We start from the raw sequence: 20,543 nt of genomic DNA, 5'->3' as shown, positions 1-20,543 counted from the left end.
CCAAGGCCTCAGCACACATGGGACCCCCAGGCCAGCCCTGCCAGGCCCAGGGCAGACATTTTCTGCAGAGCCAACATTGCTGCTTCTCCAGCCCTTCCATTTTACCTCCTGGCCAAACCTGAGCACAGCAGCTGGTTGGTTTTTTGTTTTTTTTCCCTTGCTGTTTAATCTCTCCCCAGCTCCCAGAGGATGTTCTCAGCTACCTCTGATGTGTCTCAAATTCTACCCCCAGGCAGGTGACAAGCATTCAGGCAACTTGGACAATTAAATGACAAGAGAAGGAAGGGCTGCAGGAGAAGCTTAAAAACACAATAATAAATAAATAAAGGGGAAACAAAAAGCAAACCTGAGCAAAGGCTCCCCACCACACCCAAGGGCAGAGCCTGAGGGAGGCAGAGCTGGAGAGAATCACCAGAACCTGCTCTGAGAGGAGGGTCCCAACCCTGGGAGCAGGGACCCCACTGTCACAGCTGCTCTGGGCCCACCACAGCAAATCCCAGCACAGCAATTCGTGTCCTGGAGGTCCTGGGCCATGCACCAGCCTGGGCAGAGGCTGGCACAGCCCCTGAGCTCCCAGCTAAACTGAGAAAGCTTCAGGCAGGACCAGCAGCACAAAGCCAGAGGTGGCTCCAGCTCAGCCAGGTCCATCCCAGCCTGAGCCTGGGCTGGCACAGCACCCTGTGTGCTTCTGCCCACCAGCCCCATGTCACCTCCTGGGACCTGAAGTGGATCTGGGACCCTTCTAGAAGAGAAGAGAAGCCTGGGCTTTTTAAGAGTTGGGGCTGCCCATCTTGGTCAGCATGGAATGAGATGAGGGCTGGCAAGGCCACCCACCCCCAGACAGTATCCCCCTGCTTGGGCTGGCACAGGGGACACACCTGGGCCCTGCTCCATGCCAGGAGCACCCACAGCCACCTGCCCTCCCAGCCTGCCCTGAGCCCAGGGCACCACCCAAGGCAGCCACAGCCACCAGGGAGGGGACTCAGAGCACCAGGGCCTCACATGGCCCAGCACTGTGTGCCCTGCAGCAGCCTCAGGGACTGGCACTGGGGCTGGTGGCAGCACAGGGTGACAACCCAGTCAAGGACTGTCACTGGGGCCATCCCTGGTGGCAGCACAAGGGTGACAATGCAGTCAGGAACTGTCACTGGGACTGTTCCTGGTGGCAGCACAAGGGTGACAATGCAGGCAGGGACTGGCACTGGCCCTGGTGGCAGCACAGGGTGACACAATCTTCACATCCTCCACATCCCCAGCTCTGTCTCCCCGGCAACCCGGGCACCTTCTCGCTGGCAGCTGAGCAGCCCTGTGCACAAAGCCCAGCTGAATCCAGAGCAGGATTGGGGCAGCCTCTCCTTCCCTCACCCTCCCAAACCCCTCCAGCCCCAGTTTCCACCCCAAGCCCATCACAAAGCACCAGCTCACAGTGAGGAATGGGAGGAGCAGCTCCCCCTGCCCCCTCACCAGGGGCTCTGCTGCCACCCTGGAACTGGGGCTGGGGCAGGTGCAGTGACAGCCCTGTCCCTTCACTGGCTGCCTTCAATGGCAGTGTGCACATGGGAGCTGGGCAGGTGACACAGTGGCCACGAGCCCCAGCCTCCCACAGCATCCAGCAAGCCCAGTGACAATCCCTGACAGCTCCTCCACAGTGCAGAGCTCCCTGCACTGCCCACCAAGTGTCCTGCCTGCTGCACAGGGGGGCACAATAAAGGAAAGAACAGCAATGGGCTGGAAGAAGCCAGAGAGGTGCTGCTGGAAGATGATGCCCCAGAGCACACCCACATAGGGCAGGTGCTCTCCTGAACACAGCCCAGCCTCTGTTGTTCCCCTGGGAGCCAGTCCTGCACATCCCCAGCCCACACGGGGCCTGCTGAGATGCTGCCCACAGCTCCACATCCCCTGGGCCCTGCTGTGCCAGAAAAGCTGTAGAAACAACAATCCCAGGTGGCAAATCCTCCTCGGCAGGGATGTGAGAGCAGACAGCTCCTCCCCTGCAGCCAGCCCCACAGGGACCTCAGTGCAGCAGGGCTGAGGCCCATCCCAGTCCAGCCCGGCCCATCCCAGTCCAGCCCATCCCATCCCATCCCATCCCATCCCATCCCATCCCATCCCATCCCATCCCATCCCATCCCATCCCATCCCATCCCATCCCATCCCATCCCATCCCATCCCATCCCAGTCCAGCCCGGCCCTGCCCAGCCCAATTCAGCCCAGCCCATCCCATCCCAGCTCAGCCCGGCCCAGCCCAGCCCAGCCCGACCCAGTCCAGCCCAGCTCAGCCCGGCCCTGCCCAGCCCAATTCAGGACATCCCAGCCCAGCCCATCCCAGCCCAGCCCGTCCAGCCCACCCCAAACCCCTGCCCAGGAGGGTGGGGAGGGTGGGACCAGAGCTCCCCAGGCCCTGCGAGGCCTTGGCTGAGCACGGGGCCGCTGCCTGCTCCCAGAGGAGGGGGCTCCGACAGGGGTGGGCACCCCAGGCTGCCCCGCCATGGCCCAGCTCTGAGTGCTGGGATGCACAAGAGGTGAAGCTCAGCCAAGGCAAGTAGGGGTCTGGCCCTCAGCCAGCCTTTCCCAAGAGTTTGGGGAGCTGGCAGCTCCCCCAGCCTCCAGGGCCCACATTGACACACACCACAAACCTGTTTGCTCAGCTGGGGCGGCACAGAGCAGGGCTCGCTGACCAAGGCATGTCTTGCAGCCAGGACGGGCCCCAAATCAAGAGGAAAGTGCAGGAGCAGCCCCGGGGCAGGGCAGGGCTCTGCCCTGGTGCCCACGGGCGGCACTGCCAGCTCCCAGTGCCTGTGCCAGCCCTGCCAGGGCTCTGCTGCAGCACGGGGTGCAAGGCAGGAGCACAGAGCAGCCTCACCCCCAGCTGCTCCATAAAACACCCAACAGCTCCTCTCAGGCCAGAGGGATCTGTGCAGTGCCCTGGGCCAACTCCTCCTACAGGGACCTGATCCTGCCCAGGGTGTTCAGGGGGCACTGGACAGCTGCTCCCTGCTCACCTGAGCTCTGCAGGCACTAAAACCTGTGAGCAGAGCTGTGGGACTGACCCCAGCGACAACCCCAGAGCCCGGGGGTGTGCCTGGGGGTGGTGCTGGGACCTGGCCCTGCCCTGCCTGGGGCTGGCCCTCCCCTGCTGACCCCCTCACTGCTTTTTGGGACCGGCAGTGAGTGTCCTAAAGCTGCCCCAGCCAAGTCAGCCCGGGCAGGGAGCAGGACCAGCAGCCTGCAGCCATCCCTGCCCTCCTCCCTGCCTCACCCAGGGATGGCACCAGAGCCCAGCCCTGCCATGCTGTGGTGCAGCAGGGCAGGGAGGCACAGCCCAAAAGTCCTGGGAGCCCAATTCAGACCCCACTGCCCACTGTGGGGCACCTGGGCTGCACTCCAGGAGCTGCTGCAGCCCTGGTGGAACAGCCCTCACTCACCCTGCAGGGACTGGCACAGAGCTGCTCCATCCTCCCTGCCTGCAGAGGAAGGCACAGAGCAGGGGTTCAGCTGCCTTGTGCTGGGATGTGCAGCCAGGGCAGAGCAGCTGCTCCCTGGGCAGGAACACAGGGCCAGACAGCCTGGAAAGCTGTGGGTTGGAGGAGGAAGGGAACCGCACCCAGAGCAAGGGAGGGCACCAAAAGGAGCGAGTCCTGGCACAGGCTCAGCCCTGCCTTCCCCATCTTCTCCCATCCAAAGGAAGGGCCAAGCACTCTTCCCACCATCATCATCCTCTGCTCTGCACTCCACAAGGCCCTGTCAGGGTCTGCAGTGGTGACAAAGTGACATTTTCCCCAACAGAAGGTGACACCTTGTGCACCATTGGGGTGGCTCAGTTGAAAGGACCTGCAGTGACCAGCTGGTGCTGTCCATGTCCTGTGAGCAAGCTGCCCCAGGATCAGCCACCAGCCAGCCCCAGGGGGAGGGAGCTGCTGGAACCCAGAGACAGGAGGAGCTCATTGCCAGCACAATCCCTGTGCCATGACCAAAGTGTCACCAACCCTCCAAAGCAGGGGACACCCCCTGGGCACAGAGCTGCAGCTCCCCAGGCCCCAGCACCCAGGAGATAAACGGGCAGCTGTGGAACCAAAGACACCCAAGGGCCTCAGCTGCACCTGGGCCACCAAAGCCACCAGCAAGGCCAGGGGCTGGCTGGCACCAGGGCCACCATGGGGCTGGCACATGTCCTCCTTCCTGCTCCTCATGCCAGCCTAGCATGGGGGACCCCAACAGGGATTTGCACCCATGCAGGGCCAGAGCTTCCTGGTGGCCTTGCCCAGGAGCAGAACACTCAGAACACTCCCCATGAGTACCCAGCCCAGCACAGAGCCCAGGGCACCCTGTCCCACACGTGGGGGACACTGTGGCCATGCAGGAGCACCTGGAACCCACCAGTGACATTGGGCCTGCAGCTCTGCCTGGACCAAGTGCAGACTGCTCACCCCACACCCAAACCCCTGCACACAGAGCAGGACAAGGATCCCTGCCACTGCTGGCTCTCCCTGCACCCCCAGGCACAGGTGGAGTTGGCATCTTGCAAAATGCCTGCAGGAGGAGAGCTGGTGAGAAACTGCTCATCAAGCACAGCAGAGACCTGCCCTGCAGGGAGCCAGAGGCAGCTCCAGCCCTGGGAGCCCATCCCAGCCCTCAGCAGGGACCCAGACCCCACACCCACAGACCATAGAGCATCCTGAGCTGGAAGGGACCCACAAGGACCATCCAGCCCAGTCCCCAGCCCTGCACAGACACCCCAACAATGCCCCCTGTGCCAGGGAGTGTTTCCAAACCTTCCTGGAGCTCTGGCAGCCTCGGGGCTGTGCCCATTCCCTGGGCAGTGCCAGCACCTCTGGGTGTGGAACCTCAGATAAAGAACCTGCAGCCATTACCCTGTGTGGGCAGGAGCCCCATGGGCAGCGAGGTCTGAGCCCTGTGGTGCACATTGTCACACACTGCTGTCATCTGGGGCAGAGCCAGGACAGGGGGTGCAGCTCTGGGGCTCCTCACCCCAATTTTCAGATAAGGACATGAGGGCTGTGCTGCAGCTCTGCCCAGGCTCACCTCACTCTGCAGCTCAGAGAGCCCCAGCAGAGCAGGACCTTGTCCCCCGAGTCCTTCCCAGCCCTCAGGGCTCTGGAAGCTGCTCACATCTGGTTCCCATGGCTGTCACTGTGCTGGGGGGCTCTGCAATGGAGCAGTCCAGCAGCTGGAGGGACCCTGGCATCCCTGAAGGGCTGGGCCACAGGCCCTGGACTCTTCCAAGCATCACAGCAATTGAATTCTGAAGCTCAACCTTCCCAGGCTGCACCTGAGGCCAGCTGGGAGCCCAGGGAGCACAGCCAGCAAAACCCCAGAGCTGCTTTGCAAACACACTGGTTTGTCTCCCTCAGACCCTCCTCACAACAGAGAGCACAGAACCCCAGAGTGGGCAAACCCAACAGTGAGACCCCAAACCCCTCTGGCAGTGGATGAGGCAGCTGGAGGGTTTCTGTGGGCACAGGGGCTGCTGCCCCAGCCCCAGCCAAGGCAGGAAACAATCCCAACACAAAGAGAGCCACAACAAGCCCAAGGCCAGCAGTGTTTGGTGTTTTTGGTGGGAGCAGGCCAGATTGCCAGGGGTTCCTGGCAGACAAGGCTCTCCCTGCAGCACCTCTCCGTGCTGAGCAACCTTTTCTGTGCTGTAAAACCCACTCAACCTCATGTGGGATGTGGAGAGGAGAACAAAAGCCTTCAGGATAAACTCACGCTGCTTGCAGGGGCTGCTCTCAGCACTCAGCTTGGGCACGATTTACAACCTGCAAAGAGGAAAGCACATTTGGTTAAAAGGAAGGGAAAAGTCCTGCCCAGAGATGATGGCAAGCACTCAGAAGGACACGACAGCTGTCACCAGAGGGTGCCTGCCCAGCTCCAGAGCTGTGTTTGGATTCCATACCACTCTCCCCGCTGGAAATGGGAGCTGTGCATTGCTTCAGACTCCTGCTCTCCTGATGTGCAGCCAGCCCCGCTGCCTCCTGGAGAACAGCAAATATTTACTACAGCAGAGCCCACACACCTCTGAGTGCCACCAGATCCCCTGGGCACGGCCCAGGCTCTCCTTTCAGGCCATCTGTGCCACCTCCTTGTCCCCATGGCTCCAGGGCCAGCAGGGCTTTGCCTGGGGGGCAGTGGAGCAGGAGCTCCCAGCCATGGCAGCTCCAGCAGGGCCAGCCCAGCCTTCAGCAGCCTTGCAGAGCCTCTTTACATGACAGCTGCACCCAGCCAGGGAGGAGGATCTGCCCAGCAGCAGCACAGGAGCAGGAAGCACGGTCTGGCACAGCAGGGACAGCCCCCACTCCTCCAAGGGTTAAATTTCAAACATCCTCGGACAGGCGAGGCCCAGCCTCCCCCCAGGCAGAAGCAAAGCAGGCCTATGCAAAACTCCCTCCTCTGCCATGGATTCAGCAAAATCCTTTCACTCTGCACAAGCAAACATCAGCTGTGTGCAGCCCAGAGCCTGCCCTGAGCAGCACAAAGGCTGCTCCCAGCCAGAAATCTAATGTGATAAAGCTGTGAGCTTCAGCAAGGAGACAAACCCACCTTAGAGCAGGTGAGCTGCAGGAGAGGTGAGGTGAGAGGAGAGGAGGGGGTGGCAGCTGTCCTGTGCCTGTCACCCCGGGGAGGCACAGACAGGATGTCACCACGGGCTGGCTCTGGGTGCCCCCCTGCCCAGCGTGGCTGAGCTGTCCTGGCTAAGGGAGCAGGGCTGGTGCCCACACAGGGCAAGGCTGTGCCCAGCTCAGCACTGGTGGCACCCAGAGCCCCACAGCACCACTGCCATGGAGCTGGGGGTGTGTCCCAGTGTCACTCAGGGATGCCACTGGTGTCTGGGGGCTGCTGTCATGCCCACAGTGCTCCATCCCAGAGCCCAGACAAAGCTCCCTCCTTCCCCTGCCTGCTCTGCTCAGGAGCTGCTCCTGCTCAGAGGCTCAGGGGGCAGAGCAGCCCAAGCCCCTGTGGGAAGGGCTCTGTCTGTCCATGGGTGTCACCAGGCTGAGCTGATCCACGGGCTGGGCTCCAGCAGCACAGGGCACACAGAGGATCTGTGGGATTCTCTCCCTGCTCCAGCACAGCTTCCATGGCCCTGCTCATTCTCTGTGGGGCCCAATGATTTCTGTGGGTTCTCCACGCTGCTGCCAGCTTTGTGTGCTTGGATTTTGGATTTCTCTCATCCCAGCTCAAGGGATGGGCGGGCAGGTGCAAGAGCAGCCAGCTTTCCCCAGACCCCCAAGGAGGAGGATGGCACCAGGGCCCCCAGGGCTGCATCCTGAGGGAGGATGGAGGATGCAGCCACCATGGGCAGGGCAGTGGCACTCAGCACTGTGCTGTCACTGCCACACAGAGCCCCTGCCCTCCCCGTGCCCTCCTGCCCTGGGAGAGGCCACCGTGGCTGCTGAGCCAGCTCTGAGCCATGGCCCCATTGGGGTGGGAGCCACTGCACCAATGAGGATCCCATTAATGCAGGGCTCTGGGAATCCTGGCAGTGGCAGCGAGGCCTCCCCCAGCCCGGCTCAATTCTGCCCAGAGCAGCAGCTCCCAGAGCACAAACCCACAGCAGCCTGAGCCCTGAGCTCCTGCCCCTGCTGCTCCCAGAGCACAAACCCACAGCAGCCTGAGCCCTGAGCTCCTGCCACCCAGCCCTGCTGGTGCCAGGCTGCGTGCACAGCCACAGCCACTGCCCCAGGCTCACAAACATCCACAGTGACCCACATTGTCACTACATTGTCACCACCTCGTCAGCACTGCCAGCCAGCCCGGCCCTGACCGGTCAGGGTGGCACTGCCTGGGGACAGACACAGGGACACGGATGGAGGCACTGCTGGCCAGGCTTAGGAAGGAGCCCTTCACTGTCCCAGCTCACCCAGATTGAAAGCAGCCCCTGGCACAGCTGCTGATGGGTCACACTGAGGGACAGGGACTCGGTGTCCCCTCCAGCAGGGCAGGGCACACACAGGGCAGGGGGTGCAGCTGGAGAGGAGCCCAGAAGACACAGGGGAGACCATGGACCACCCCAGGGACCATGGACCACACCACCATGGCCTTCCCAGGCCTGCCCAGGCTGAGACTGAGCTCCAAAGCTCCTTCAGCAGCATGGAGGTGCCCAGGAGGGCTGAGAGTGCCCCTGTACCCAAAACACAGCATGGGCAGCTGCACCTTCTCTACATCCTGCGGCCCTTCCCTGGGTCACCCCAAGTCAGACAGGTCTTACACCAGACCAAGGGGATGAGCAGGAATTTACTCATCCCATAGAATCCCAGAATGGTTTGGGCTGGAAGGGATCCCAAAGCCCATCTCATTCCATCCTCTGCCATGGGCAGGGACACCTTCCACTGGACCAGGATGCTCCAAGTCCCATCTAGGCTGGCCTTGGACACTTCCAGGCATGTTGTGCTACCATGGCCACCATGCCCTACCAGCAGGAAGCATTCCTTGGTTCCCTGAAGAACAGTCCCAGGGAATCTGCAGAGGTCACAGCCCCTGCCCCACGAAGGGATGTGCAGAGCCAAGCCAGACCAGCCCTTCCAGGAGGCTTCTCTTGCTCTGGCCACTCCACAGAACCTTCATCTATCAGGACCTGAGTAAATCTGCTACAGGGAAATACTGCTGAGAATTTGGGCTGGAATTTTCCCCTGCCAAAGTTCACCATCACCACATAACATCAATCTGTATCCCTGTCAAAACCTTCCCACAGTGAGCAGCAGCCCCACCATCCAACCACCCCTCTCCCACCTGGAGCCCTTTGCCATGTCCCTCTCAGCATCCCCAGAGCCCCAAAGCTGTGCCAGTACCCTGATCCCCCATGCCCCTGCCAGCACAGGCACTGCCAGACCCAGAGTGCACCTCATTACAGCATCCAGCTGCTCCCCAGGGGAGAAAAACCCACAGGAGCCCCGAGCCCTTCCCGTGAGGCCACTGGGGATGGGCTGGTGGAGATGGGCCGGGAGGATGGAGGGGATGATCCAGTGGAGATGCTCTGGGAGGATGGAGGGGCCGGGCTGGTGGAGATGCTCAGGGGAGGAAGGAGGGGATGGGCTGGTGGAGATGCCCCAGGAGGATGGAGGGGATGGGGAGGATGGAGGGGATGGACAGTGGAGATGCCCCAGGAGGATGGAGGGGATGGGGAGGATGGAGGGGATGGGGAGGATGGAGGGGATGGGCTGGGTGAGATGCTCCGGGAGGATGGAAGGGCCGGGCCAGTGGAGATGCTCAAGGGAAGATGGAGGGGATGGATGGTGGAGATGCTCAGGGGAGGATGGAGGGGATGGAGGGGATGATCCAGTGGAGATGCTCTGGGAGGATGGAGGGGATGGAGGGGATGATCTGGTGGAGATGCCCCGGGAGGATGGAGGGGCTGGGCTGGGGGAGATACCCTGGGAGGATGGAGGGGATGATCCAGTGGAGATGCCCCAGAAGGACAGAGGGGATGAATAGTGGAGATGCTCCAGGAGGATGGAGGGGATGGACAGTGCAGATGCCCCGGGAGGATGCAGGGGCCGGGCCGGGCCATCCCCGCCCCCGGCCGGCCAGGACGCCTCGCTCGCTGCTGGCACGGCCCCAGCCAGGCCGATGAGCTGATTACAAAGGGGAATGTGTCATTTCAAATACACAATCAGACTTCCCGGCCCTTCTGCCCATAACAAAATGTCTCGTGAAATGGCTCGTTCTGTTCTCCCATAGAAACGTGTTTCCCTTCTAAAGCCTGATACGAGGAGCGGAGGGGAAAAAAAAAAAAAAAAAAGGAAAAGGCAAAGCTAAAAATATCACCCGAAAGATACCATGACAGCAACAGATTCACAGGAAAATGAGGTGGGAAGGGGGCTGTGAATGTGTTAAGATTCTGTTTAATCTCTCCCCAGCCACCTAAAAAACGCACGGAAGGCAGAAACGATACCTCAACATTTCCTTTGTGCGGAGCTGACTCCACCCTGTGTTTTCCTCTCCATCTGATGCTCGGGAAGGATAGCAGCAGACATCTCTGCTGCCAGGCAGCGAGGGGCCCGGCAGTGGGTTAGTAGGAGCAGAGGGAGGAAGGAGCCGGTGGGAGGAACCTGGCAGCAGGGCTGGGCTGTGAATCCCCATTCAGCATCGCTCAGCCGCAGGATGTGCTTTACTCTGGCACAGCACCTGCTCCTGCTGCCCCCAGCGCCTCCCCAGGGCTCCAGGGGGCTCGGGGACAGCCCGGCCCAGCCAGGAGCTCCCAGGGCCCAGCACAGCCTGGGGGAGCGGGCTGGGCACTGAGGGGGGATGGAGCACATCCCGGCCTGCGGCCACATTTCACTGCCACAAAGGGGCCAAGTGGCCGAGTGAAACTGCTGACCCGCTGGCAGGCACAGATCTGCAGCTTCAGCCTCATTTGTCTCGTGTTCTGAGCACAATGGGGTCAGCCCAGCATCCCCTGGCTGTGCTCCTGCAGCCCGGGCTCTGGGCAGCTCCTGCAGGAGGGTCCTGGGCACTGCTGAGCCCCCAGGAGCCTGCTCAGGGCAGGACACAGAACTTCAGCGGGAGGGGGAAAGAAAATCCTCTTCCAGAGAGTTATCATCCAGATTTTAAGGCTCTGTCTGCTGCTTCCATTCCATGCCAGGACACTGATAACCCTGAGCTGCATCCAGAGCCCCCTCAGCTGTGTACTGGGACAAGCAGACAGGAATTTGTATCAAATGACCCATCCAGGGCTCTGGGGTGTCTGTCCCATTCCACACAGTCCCATCACTCCCTGCTCAGTGCAAACAGAGCAAATCTTTACTCCTGTCCCAGTCGTACCAAACTTGAGCCCAACAGCTCTCCTTAGGATTGGATATTAGGGAGAAACCCTTCCCTGCGAGGGTGGGCAGGCCCTGGCATAGGCTGCCCAGAGGAGCTGTGGCTGGACATGTCCAAGGCCAGGTTGGATGGGGCTTGGAGCAACTGGGATAGCCAAAGGTGTCCCTGCCCACGGCAGGAGGGTTGGACTGAGATGAACTTTAAGGTTCTTTCCAACCCAAACTCATGATTCTATGGCTCCAACATCCCCTTGGAGCAAGGCAGGACAAAGGGAGCAGCTGCCATCCAAGACAAGGGACATCCATGGTGCCTGGGCCCAGCACCTGCTTTGCACCAGGGATACTCTCTGTGCACAGGAGCTGCTGCAGGAAGCAGCCACTGCTTCCACACTGGAAAACGTGGCTGCCCAGACTTCCTCCTCTTCCTCTGAAGACACACTTGGGTCCTGGACACCCCACAAGGTTCCCCTCAAGGGCTGGAAGGAGAGGAAGGCTGGATCTGCAGCCACAGGGAGCCTTGCAGCAGGTCCCCATCAGGGACAGTCTCCTCCCTTTCCCACACTTTCCCCCTCCTGTGATCCAGACAGGAGCACCATGAAGGACCAGCCTGGCCAGCAGCAGTGATGATGCTCAGCTCTACAGCCCTGAGTGGCACAGGGCAGGGGCTGGAAGGGGTTCCTGAGGGAGGCTGGAGCTTCCTGCAGCTCGCACAGACCCAGCTCCTTCCAGGCTCAAGGGACAGCACAAGCTCCCAGTGCCTCTGAGCCCAGGCTGAGAGCCCACATCCCCTGCACAGGGTCAGGGCCCAGCACCACAGACCTGCACAGGCTGTGACAAACACAAAGCTGCTGACTCAGAGGCACTGAGTGCTCTGAGGAGAACAATGAGCCCCACAGCCATGGCTGTCACAGCCCCAGCACGCTTTAGGTGCTGCCAGAGAGTCAGGTGTTCATGGATGCACAAGTTCCCCTGTGCAGGAGCTCCCAGCACCCAGGGACTGCCACTGTTTTGTGTTTCTCCTTTGGCAGAGGGAGCTTCAGGCTCAGCTCAGACCTCCAAGTGACAGGCACCGCATGCAAGTCTACTACAGGCAGGCCTGGCAGCCGCCCACGCCGCTCTGACAAAGCTCAGCCCTGCTCCTCGCGCTCCCATCGTGTCCCAGCTGCCACCCAGCACCACAGCCCCGTGCCCAGGCAGCAGGGAAAAGGCCCAAGTGCACAGCCAAGGAGAACTGAGGCAAAGGACACTCCAGTGGTGTCTGTGAGCCTGAGCAGGAAGCTCAGGGAAGAGCCAAGCCCAACCCCTGCCCTTTAACCGACAGGTCATTGTCAGCAGCTTCCTAATTTAGAAACCCTAATTAGTTATGGGAAAGATTTCTTCTGTTAGGGACAGAATTAGTCAGGCACCTGAGTGGTCTGGAAGGTTCCTGCAGGAAAGCAGAAGTCCCAGCAGTGCTGGACAGAGAGGAAGGCAGGCAGGACGCCCAGAGTGACGGCAGAACCCCGCGGGATGAGGGCTCGGTGCTGCCAGCAGAAATCCTTCATGTAACTCCAGAAACCAGGGAGGGATCCAGCTCCTCACCAGGACCAAGGTCATCACCCAGAGCTCAACAGGGAGCTCAGCTGCCTGGGGGAAGAAAAAGACTTTCCCCATCCTGTGCTGCAGTGATTCCTTCAGCTGAGCCAGCCACAAAGACATCTCACATCACCCTGGAAGGTTGTGGTGGGGGTGGCAGGCCAGGGAAGGGGGCCCAGCACGCTCTGTGTCTGCACAGGGAAGGCACCAAAATCTTCGGCGCACCAGGAACACTCATACCTCTAGCTCAGAAATCCCATGCTGGACTCCAAAAACCCTTTCTAGATGCTTCCTCCTGACCAAAACATCTCCCCTAAGAGTTCTGGAGAATGCTCATATCTCAAGAATTGGTAAAAATAAAAAATTCTAGGCAGTCCTAGGCACAACATCTACAAGCAGCCAAAGCAGCAGGGGAAGAACCCATCTCCTGTCAAAGGGAGCCAAACACAGGCTCTGCACCCCAGGGCTCTGCTGGGAACGGCTGCATGGAGGAGAGCAATCCCCATGGCACAGGGATGGAGGGAAGAGGAAACGAGATGGAATCCTCCCCTCCCAGAGGGGCTCAGAGCCCACAGGAGACAGCTGCACCCTGCTCCTGGACTCCAAACACAGAGGCCATGCCTGGGTAAGGCAGGGAGCTCTGGACCTGCCACAGCTTCCAGAAGATGCCCTGTGTCCCTGCAGGCAGCAGACAGGTCCTGATGGAGAGACCCAGCACCCCGGGGAGTCCCGCAGACGGTGCCGTGCCTGCGAGCCAGATTCTGAACCAACATCATTAGAGTCATTAATGAATTCCCTTCCTGCAAGGACCATCACCCAAAGCCAGGCAGCTCCAAACTCGCCCCATTGCAACAAGGACACGCAGCTGAAGCCACCAGAGCCGCTCCCCAGCCATGTCCGAGGGGCCTGGCACAGCCAGGGGATGTGCAGACCCCCGAGGAGCAGAGCAGAGGAACAACGTGCCTCCCCACACCCCGAGCTTTTCTGGAGTAAAAATCCCTTTGGGCAAGTGCAGCAGGAGAAAGCTAGAGGGAAAGTGGCAGCTGAGTGCAGGAAGGAGATGGAGGCATGGGCTGGTCTCGCTGGGGATGCTGGAGAAGCCACACCTCATGCACAGCAATGGAGAAGGGGCTGATCAGGAGTCACCTCACAGCATCCACAGCTGAATGAAGCACAGCTTTGCCATCGTCTGCAGCACACTGAGACTGCCCAGCCGCACACCCCGACCATTGTCTGCCCACAGGAGGGTCCCCACCGAGACGGGTTGAGGGAACAATACAGAGAAACAGCCAGAGAACAGCGACGGGAAATACAGAAACCACTGATGGGGAAAGGGCCACGCAGGTCCTCTAGTACAATCTCCCGGGTAACCAGCCTATGGAGAAAATGCTGAGCTCAAGGATACCTCCAGAGCCCACCTCCTGCCATATGACGGTACTCCAAAAATAACCACAGAAATATGCGAGGACCCATTCCAAGTTGTTCCTGGCTCTCTCCACATTCTCCCTCTAATGTAAATCATCTCCCTCAAATCACAGCCCGGCGGTTCAATGTGCTGCCGCAGCTCGGGGCTCCGGATCCCCGGGGCTCGGGATGCCGGGGGTGGCCGGGTCCGTCCCTCAGGACGCGGCTGGCGCTGCCGCCTGCCCGGAGCCCCCGGGACCGGAGCCCCGCCCGCAGCATCCCGGCGGGACAGGGAGCGGGATGCGCCGCCGCCGCCGCTGAGGGCAGGCCCGGCTCGGGGCAGCGCTCCCGGCCCGGGGCTGAGCCCTGCCCGCCTCTCCCCTCACAGCCCGCGCCGCACCTGGGGCTGCCCGGCCCCGCACCCGCGGCCGCTCACCTCGGCTCTGCCCGCTCGGCTCGGCTCCGTTCCGCCGCCGTGTGCGGGGCGCGGCCGCCGCCGCTGCCCGTCCGTGCCCGCTCCTGCCCCGCCGTGCGGCGGGCGCGGCGCAGCGCGGGGCGGGCCGGGCGCGGTGCGGCGCTGCGGAGGGGCGGGCCCGGGGCTCCCGCACCGCCCCCGCCCGGGCCCGGGGCTCCCGCACCGCCCCCGCCCGGGCCCGGGGCTCCCGCACCGCCCGCACCGCCCCCGCCCCGAGCGCTCCCGGCCCGTGGGGCTGCGGGGGCTGCGGGGCTCCCTCCGCCCCCGGGACACCGAGGGCCCCCCGGCTCCCCACGCACGTCCCGCAGGACGCGCCCCCGGCCACGGGCAGGGTCCGGTACCTTCAGTCTCCTCCCCCGGGCCCCGTCCCTGCTGAGTCTCTTCTGTCACCCGTGCGGGACACGCGGCGGGTCCTGCCCGGCCCTTCGTGGGGCACCCCGGCCTGCCCAGCAGCGCCGTTTGGGGGCACACCCGTGAACCGGCCCCGGGACATCTCCACATCAGCAGCTGTCAGACTTGTGCATTTTGGGGTGGCAGGGCAAGCAGCCCCCCGTCCAGGAGATGCAAACGGAAAGGGGAGGCTGTTGCTCTTCAAAATCTGTGTGCATCTGCAGCACCGACAATTGGGATACATGGGCACACTTGGATGCACAGCAGGGATGCACTGGGGGCACAGGGATGCACTGGGGGTACAGGGATGCACTGGATGCCCAGCAAGGATAGAGTAGAAGAGGGATGCACTGGATGCACAGCAGGGATGCACTGGCCACTCTGCTCCCAGTGTAAGCTCTGAGTATGGGGCTGGCTCTCAGACAGGGAGGTGCCCACTCAGCCCTCTCTGCCCCCCTGTGTGGCAGACCCTGGCTGCAGGGAGGTGCCAGCCCAGCCCTGGGCTCTGGGTTCCCCATTCCCAGGGCTGTGGTTGCTCCCAGCTCAGTTCCTGGAGCCCTCTGCTCACCTGCACCGAGCAGGAGTCCCGACAGCACCCTGAGTGTCCTGCAGGGCCTGCCTTGCACCCTTACCTGGTGCCACAGCTGCCCTCGGTGTCTCTCCTATGTGAGGGACAGAAAAGGCCTCCAGAGGTGGGGGACCCTTCCCAGCAGAGAAGCTCCAGCCTGGAGCCTGTGCCCGTCCTGTGCAGCCAGGCAGTCACAGGGTGTCAGCACATGGTCACCTGCTGGCTGCCCTGGGTGCCAGGGCTCTGTGCCAGCTGCCTCCGGGTGCTGCTCCTCAGCTTTGTCCCCCCAGCCCCAGGGAACCCTGCAGGTCCCAATCCCACAGGCAGCCTGACCCGCAGCACCAGGGCTGGGCTGGGTGCTGGGATGAGGCAGGCTTTGTGTGAATGCTTTAGAAAGTGCCTCCTTTATGAGCCACGCTGAGGCTTTTTCCCTGACAAACCACATACCAGCAGAGAGTACCAGGAACAAAATGAGGCTGCATGGTCCAGTGGTTCGAGCCAAGGCAGCGATGCCAGCGGGATTGTGGGCTCTAATCCCCTGCTGAGCTGTTGACTCACTGTACAAACTCAGGCAGGTCCTGCCCTTTGTGCAGTGGAGAAGCCCAGCTGGAAAGTTGGGTAAATAGCAGGAACCTCTTGGAAAAAAAAAGAAACACCCCCTGCATGGGAGCCAACTTGAGGGAGGGCATTCATTTATAAATAAATATTCCAGCTGGTGGCTGAGATCCCCTGTACAGGCACAGCTTTCCCTCCCAACCTTCACTGCTGCACATCCTCAGGGGACAGTGCTGAAGAGGTGCTGTGCCTGCTCTGCAAGGGACAGCATTTGCTGCAAGGGACACAACTGGTGTGAATTTGTAGGGAATTTATACAGGAGAAAAGCTGCACTGTGCTGTTGAAAAAAGAAATAATTGCAGTTGTGTGCAAGCTGCTGTGACTGTCTGCATTCATCTTGCAGGCCTTCAAAGGGAAAACAGTGATGGCTGCTCAGGGGGTTCTGTCACACTCCAAAGGAAAGTCTGGGAAATGTAAATGTTAATTCACCCTTTGGAGTGAATTTGGGTCAGATAAGTCAGTGGGTGACTGCACTGGCAGCACTCTGAGCACACATATCCCTAATGTCACTGTCCCCTTGGGATGCAGGATCCCCTTTGGGAGCCAAGGAGCTGGAAGAAGAACTTACAGAACAGATTTCCCCAGTGAATCCTTCACTCCTCGTTTCACACTGCTGCAAACAGCCCAGCCTGTTTTCCCCTGACCACCAAGCCAAAGCCTGAGTCTCTCCCACAGCCCTGAAGGCATGGAAAATGCACCTGCTGAGGAGAGGGAAGGAGCTGCCCTAGCAAAATAATCCCCTGGGAGCTCTCATGGCCACAGCTGCGATGGGCTCTCCTGGCTGTTCAATATCTGATAAATGAGCTTTCCTGCATCCCTGCCCAATTCCTGCTGCAGTGATGGGAGCAAACACCACACATGGCAGATGGGGTGGGCAGGGAGGGGACAGCAAGACTTCTCTATTCCCCAGAAAACACTAAGGAAGTGTAAATTTTGCAAGGTTTTCAAGAACTTAACTGAAAATTAAAAGATATTTCAAGAAATTTAAAGACATTTAAGGGAGCTGGCATTTGTTCAGGTTTCTATTTTCAGATGAATTGAACACATTTCCAGAAAACACAGCTGTTTTAAGCCCCAAATTCAGGCAGTCTCAGCTGGTGGATCTGCTCTTCTGCCTGTCCATTGTCCAGGGTCCAGCCTGGATTTCCATGGGTGCACAAAGGAAACCTTGGAGCTTCCTGCAACCTCAGTGTGAGCAGAGGGACCTGTGAGCCTGGGAGCTGCATGGGCAAATCTCCCTCTTTGAGAGTGAGGTAATCCCAGGTGAGGGTGGCCTCACCAGATTCCCACTGTCCAGCAGAATCAGCACAAAAACCCCACAAATAAACGAGGACTGGCACAAATTGCAAAGTGCTGGCAGATGTTTCACAGGTCAGTGTTAGGACAGATTTGGGCACCTGGCTTTTCCCAGATTTTTAGCAGCCCAGGGAGACATCCTGGGGGGATGTGGGCAGAGGTCAGGAGGGATTCTGCCCCTCTGCCCACCCAGGTGAGACCCCACCTGCAGAGCTGCCCCAGCCCTGGGGACCCAGCACCAGAAGGATGTGGAGCTGCTGCAGTGAGTCCAGGAGAGGCCACAAAGATGCTCCAAGGGCTGGAGCCCTCTGCTCTGGGACAGGCTGGCAGAGCTGGAGGCATTCACCTGGAGGAAAGAAGGCTTCAGGGAGAGCTCAGAGCCCCTTGCAGTGATTTAGGTTTATAAAAATGAGGGAGAGCAGCTTTTTGCACAGGCAGATGGTGACATGACAAGGGGAAATGGTTTTAAACTAAGAGACCAGATATTTAGATTGCTTGTTAGGAAGAAAATGTTCCCTGTGAGGGTGGTGAGGCCCTGGCACAGGGTGCCCAGAGCAGCTGTGGCTGCCCCTGGATCCCTGGCAGTGCCCAAGGCCAGGATGGAGCAGCCTGGGACAGGGGAAGGTGTCCCTGCCATGGAACTGAATGACTTAATGGTCTTCAAGGTCCTTCCAACCCAAGCCAGGCTGGGTCTATGGCTCTATCTCCTTGAGACTCTCCAAGCTCTTTCATTCCAGGAAGTTTTCCCCTCTCAATTTACCTCTGCAGTGACTCTGACCTGGCTGTATGGAAGGAAAGCCAAGAGGAGCAGCACATCCTCCAGCAGTACCTCTGGAATGCATTTCTGCATGGAAACCTGCTCTTCTCTGAAGGAGATCGATCAGAGGAGTGGAGCTTGGGGCCCAGCTCCAGGGTGCAGCCATGGAAAAAACCTCCTGCAAGGAAGAGCACCTTGGAGCTCTTGGAGCTCTTGGAGCTCTTGGAGGCCCAGAGCAAACCTTCATGCAGCCCTCACAGCCCCAGTGCTGGGATGGGCCACGTGCAGCCATCACCAGCCCTGCTGAGGCTGCTCCATGGATGCTCCAGGTGCCTCAGGTCAGATGTGGCTGGGGCTGTGTGTTCAATTCCCATCTGTCAGAGGTTATGAACAGCTATCCTATGTCCATTGGGCAGTTTTCTTTATCTCTCCCACAGCCAACCCTCCCTCCAGGAGATCTCTGCTGTCCATGGCCACTGAGTGTCCCTGCAGGGCTGATCCAATCCCAGCATCCCATGGGGAGATGCTCCGCCCAGGGGAGGAGCCAAGCATTCCTACCTGGATCCAATCTGAGCCTGGCACAGCACAGCAGCCTTTGCCCCCTGCATTGCCAGAGGAGCAGCTTTCTGCTGCCCTGCATGGCCAGAGGGAGCCCAGGCCCATCTGCAGCAGCCCTGGAGCTGCAGAGGAAAACTCCCCCCTTGTGCAGGATCCCTGCTGCAGCAGAGCCACAGCTGGCACTGCAGGAGGGCTGAGCCCCCATGGCATGGGGCTGGGACACCCCCCTGACACACAGGGGACAGGGCCTGTGATCACTCTGTGCTTTGTTTTCTTTTTTTGTACTATTACATTTGTATTTTTAATTTTCCTAGTAAAGAACTGTTATTCCTGCTCCCATATCTTTGCCTGAGAGCCCCTTAATTTCAAAATTGTGACAATTCAGAGGGAGGGAGTTTATATTTTCCATTTCAAGGGAGATTCCTGCCTTCCTCAGCAGACACCTGTCTGTTTAAACCAGCTGACACAGGGATGCAGCAGGAGCTGGAGCAGGGCTGTGTAGAGCTGAAGGAGGCCCTGCCTGGCATAGGGGGACAGAGCTGGGGCTGTAGGGCTCTGCAGAGGGGCTGGGGGCACCCAAAGCCCTCATTCCCCAAATCCCAGCAGCAGGGAAAAGGGGGTGTGTATATGTCTGTGCCTTTTCAGAATTTTGGGTTATTTTGGGAATCCCTGCCTGAGCTGCTGCTGGTGCTGATGCTCTGCGATAACAACCTTTCATGGCTCTTGCTTGTTTATGCAGGGCATGAAAAGGCCCTTTGTGAGCCTGGGTTGCTGGCTGCCAGCTGGGATCAGTGAGACACTCCCTGTGTGCTCCTCTGCTCCAGCAAAACCCCCCACAGGAGGCTTGGGGTGCCCACGGGCAGGGCTGGCACCCACAGGAGAGGAGCCACAGCTGCTGCAGCTCCTGGGCACCTCCTGCCCTTCATCCTTTGGGTGCTGGGAATGCTGGGCAGCTCAGGCAAACGCTTCCAGCCAAAGAAAACATTTCCAGCTCTTGATGCCATCTTCCTCCAGGCTGTTTGAGTGGGATCCCAAGCTCAAAGAAGTCCCTGGGACAGATGTCATCAGGGACTGTCACCAGATCTGGCAATCCAGCCCTTATTATCCCTGCATGTCTGCAGCCCTGGAGTCTCAGGGGATGAGCACACATCCCACTGCCTTCATCCTCTGCTTCCCAAGGGCTCCCAAGGACCTTCTCCCCAAATGCTCTCAGTGCCTGCCCTTCAGACAGTTGGGATACTGTAGGTAGTTATGCACATGGTGGAAAAATAGGAATAAAAGGGCAGGAAATGCATTTTTAATTAATCAAAGAGATTAATGACCTATGTCAGAGTTGGGACACATCCCACCTGCTGCCTGGCAGGAGGGAAGCCTGCAGTGGAAGCATTGCAGCACCCCTGGGACAAGGGGAGGAAAGAATATTTGGCCCCAAGACCCAGGGCAGGGTGTGGGGTCGCTGGTGCCACCCAGCAGAGCTGGAACCAGGTGCAAAGAGAGCATTGCTGCTGCAGCAGAGCAAGAGACAGTGACAGTGCTGCCAAGGCGTTCCTGCTGTGCTGTGGGGTGTGAGGGGCAGGGGAAGGGCTGGGCAGGTCCTGCTCCAGCCCCAGCTGTGGCTCCTGAGCCCCTGGATCTGCTCCCTCCATAGCCAGGCTCCCTGCAGGGACCAGCTGGATGCAATCCTGCACCAGCCCTGCAGGGTGGCACTGCCATGCTCTGTGGGGATGCTCAGGCTCTGCCCCAGACTGTGCCAGGCAGAGCAGTGGCTGTCCTGTGGTGTCTGCCCATCCTGTGCTGCCCATCCTGAGGCTGCCAGGAAGGTGAAGTTCTCCTGAGGGAGCCCCTGCCATGCTCTGCTTCGAGGGAAGGCTCTAACAGCTCAGTTAACTGCCAGCTTGGAGGTGACAGGGACAGAGCAAAGATGAGGGACAGCAGCCTGTTCCCCTGGAGCAGCTGAGCACCAGAGGGAGGGCAGAGGTGGGTGGAGAGCAAGGTGTGAAGGGAAGAGTGGATGTGGAGAGGTGTGCTGCTTTAACCCACCCTGCCCACATCGCCCTCATCCTCCTGCCCAGCTCCTCATCCCTGCTGGTGATGGTGAGGAGGATGGAGGCTCCCTAACCCTGCCTG

The 20,543-nt window shown here is 60.1% G+C and overlaps 1 protein-coding gene across 6 annotated transcripts in view; it reads right to left on the bottom strand.

Moving 5' to 3' along the window:
- EPB41L1 (erythrocyte membrane protein band 4.1 like 1) overlaps positions 1-14,292 on the bottom strand; it is a 63,367-nt gene extending 49,075 nt beyond the window's left edge. For all 6 annotated transcript variants that reach the window (XM_059480607.1, XM_059480609.1, XM_059480610.1 and 3 more), the window contains exons 1-2: positions 14,194-14,292; positions 5,728-5,777 (exon numbers count right to left, since the gene is read on the bottom strand). The gene's annotated coding sequence lies outside the window, so the exon portion shown is untranslated. The remainder of the gene's footprint in view (positions 1-5,727; positions 5,778-14,193) is intronic.
- Positions 14,293-20,543: the final 6,251 nt, after the last annotated feature.

Source organism: Ammospiza nelsoni, chromosome 12 (assembly GCF_027579445.1).
Source record: "Ammospiza nelsoni isolate bAmmNel1 chromosome 12, bAmmNel1.pri, whole genome shotgun sequence".
NCBI classification, from domain to species: Eukaryota; Metazoa; Chordata; class Aves; order Passeriformes; family Passerellidae; genus Ammospiza; species Ammospiza nelsoni.
Note: the sequence above shows the minus strand (reverse complement) of the source record. Positions and strands in the feature narration are given on the sequence as shown.